Below are 3,436 nucleotides of genomic sequence, written 5' to 3' on the forward strand. Positions count from 1 at the left end.
TAAGGTTCCATGTGCGACGTGGCCAAAATAAATAAATAAAAAGACCCAGTTTCCAAATACAGCCATATTCCAAGGTACTGGAGCTTAGGACTTCCACACAGGAATTTTAGGGGGACATAGTTCAGCCCATAACAACCTCTCTCCTTCCCTCCCTCTTCCCAAGTCCCCAGTGGTGACATAAGGCTAAAGAGTATTCACTCCGGGGTCAGACAGCGGTATGACCTTGGACAAATTAAATGCTCCTCCTCACTGTGCTCATCCATAATAAAGGACTAAGAATCGTACCTCCGACTCTTTGTGACCCCATGGACTATAGCCCACCAGGCTCTTCTGTCCATGGGATTCCCCAGGCAAACATACTGGACTGGGTGGCCATTCCTTTCACCAGGGGATCTTCCAGACCCAGGGATCAAACCCGGGTCTCCTGCTTTGCAGGCAGATTCTTTACCATCTGAGCCACCAGGGAAGCCTATCCTAGTACAAAGGGTCATTAAACGAGTTAATACATCTAAGGCACTTAGAACAGTGTCTGGCACAGGGTTAGCACCATGTAAGTGTTTACTAAACTAAACGTTAACATCAGAAACTCATTTTTACTAAAGTATTAGGAGAGTGTTACATGCCAACCTCCCAAACACTTTGCTCTTTCTAGATAATACTCATCACCAGTGACTGAACTGTCAGTTCACAATAGGGGACCCTATTCCACCTCTTATGGAAAACCCAAATCAACTTTTTTGCCAACCCAAAATATTTGAAGGTGTGGGCCCTCAAACCTTCTTCAAAGCACACTTTTTGACAAATACATGATTTACCTTAAAATAGCAACATTAGCCAACATTTATTAAGTGCTCACAGTGTGCTCAAGGCTTCCAGGTATGATCTTATTGAACTCTGTAACGCAGGTACTATTATTATTCAGTGCTCACCGTGCTCAGGGCTTCCAGGTATGATCTTATTGAACTCTGTAACGCAGGTACTATTATTAATCTCAGTTTACAGTTGAGGAAACAGAGTCTCCAAAAAGCCTCATCTCAAGGCCACATTCCCCAGTAAGTGAATGATGGGCCCTCTCAAAAGTGAGACAGTTAGGGACTGACTGTCACCTGCAGAGTGTCGGGGGAGAGAAGGACATCTTCCCTTTTCCCCCTCTTTTCCATCACCCCCTTTGCTGGACAACACGTCCACAGTCCCCATGGCCAAGACTGCACTCTCTCCACTACAGAAAACATCCAAGCTGCTGGGACTCGACCCAGCGCCACCTCATGAGCCCAGCATTTCGAGGGGCACACTTCCAAACAGGGTAATAATCGTCCCATTAAAATTAATGTCCATGAAGTGAGCCGTTAAAAGCGTGCAGATTAAAAAGGGGGAGGAGGAGGGAATTGTTCAATTTAAATCCAAAGGGCTTTTTAAATAGACAATGTATCTTCATTCTTGGAACGCTACATTGGGCAACGGATCCGGTCCCCTCTGCAAAGTCTAGCGGGGATTAAGGAGGTGAGTCCCGGGAGAATGGGGAAGTGGTTCTGGCCAGAAGCGAAAGGAACCAAGGTTTATCCAGGGCCTGATGCCTGCCAGGTGCTTGGCACACTTTTCTCGCATTTAATCTCTGCCCTAATCCTGGGAGGGAGGTATTATTATTCCTAGATTACAGGGGGCAGTATAAAACCATGGTTAAGAGCTTAGAGCCTGCAGCAGACTGCCCTCATTTAGATTCAGGTTTATTCCTCACCAACTCTGTGATTTCCTGGCAAGAGCCTTTACCTCCCTGTGCCTCAGTTTCCTCATCTGTAAAAAAGGATAGTAATAGCACATTCTCACCACCCTAGAATTGGGAAACTCACTTTAGGCAGTGTAGACAGGGACCCAGTAACCTACAACAGAAGGCACTCAATAAGTGTTGACCATTATTAAGGGTAGGAGAATTGGGACCCAGTGGATCCAAAAATGAGCTCAGTCGTGTCCTACTCTTTGCGACCCCATGGACTGTAGACGGCCAGGCTCCTCTGTCTATGAGATTTTTCAGGCAAGAATACTGGAGTGTGTAGCCATTCCCTTTTTCAGTGGACCTTCCTGACCCAAGGATGGAAGCCGGGTCTTCTGATTGCAGGCAGATTCTCTACCGTCTGAACCACCAGAGAAGCAGCTAGGACATAAAGAGGCACCAAGATCACACAGCAGAGCTGGGGTCTCAGCCCTGACCATGTTGCAGGCCACGGGGAAATCTCTCCATGATAAATCCAAACCCAAACTAAGTTCATAGTCTTAAAGAATCTTTTTCAAGTGACCAAAGGACTTGTCAGGCCTTAGCAAGACTCTGCTCCTGGGGAGAAGACGATCGAGCTGCCTCATCAGGACCTAGAAGGCCGGCTTGGAGCCCTCTCCAGGCTCCCCCAGTTTTCTGAATCCCCAGTGGATTCAAGGTAGGTCAGGGTCTCATTCTCCCCCAAAGAAACCACCGAGGGCCCTCTCGCCCATCTGTACCCTCACCAGCAGACACAGATCCAGATTTTCCAGTCTGGAGGGGCACAGGGGCAACTCTAGGACTGGAAAAAAAGAAGCTGAAGTCTGCGGCGCCACCGCCCCATCCCCAATCCCTTAGAGTCTCTATTGCGCATTAAATGGAGATCACTGCTACAGACTAACCTGGGCAGGAAAGTAATACTGACAAAAGAAACATACGAAAATAAGTTTCCTCCTGGAAAACCCCTAGTGAGGGTCCTTCTCCGGTGGAGACGCGGTGCGCTGCAAACTGCCAAGGCTAAAGGCCAATCCCAGCCCTCCCTCTGGCCTACATCAAGGTTTCCAGCGGCGCTGGGGGCGCTTTAGGGTCCCGCGGCGTATCTCTGATGGGGGTTGGGCGGGGGGGGCGGGGTGCGGTGTGCGGGTGTGTTTGTATCCGCAGCCTGCAGGTGCGGAGTCAGACCCCAAAGTAGGCAAGCTGGGTTGAATCTGGCCCTCTCAGGAGATTCTGAACCGACCCACCTCTCCCATTCAAAACAACAGCTTGGGAACATTTTTTTTTTCTTTCTTTTTTTAACGCAGCCGAATTCGACATCACTTCATCCAAAACGGCAAACAAGCCTGTTCCCATCGCCAAATCGGAATCGGAGCTTAATTCGGGAAAAAGAGAAGCAGAAAACCTCCCCCGGCGCTCCATGCTTCCTTGAGGGTCTCCTGCGACCCCTCCAGCCCGAGACCCCAGCGGTGTTTTCAGGCGTCCCAGAGCCCCGCGCTCCTCCTCTCCCAACCCGCGCGTCCCCTCGCGGCCGGCCCCGTTAGGGTTAAAAGTTACCTCTCGGTTTCTTCTGCCTGCAGCCCCCCCCCCCCCTCGGGGCCGGATGATGTAACCCCCTCCCCGCGCCCTCCCCGCCCCCCTCCACCATGTGACACTTTAATTAATAATAGCGCCGTCAGCACAACAAACGCACAA

The sequence above is a fragment of the Bos javanicus genome, chromosome 17, assembly GCF_032452875.1.
Source record: "Bos javanicus breed banteng chromosome 17, ARS-OSU_banteng_1.0, whole genome shotgun sequence".
Lineage (NCBI taxonomy): Eukaryota > Metazoa > Chordata > Mammalia > Artiodactyla > Bovidae > Bos > Bos javanicus.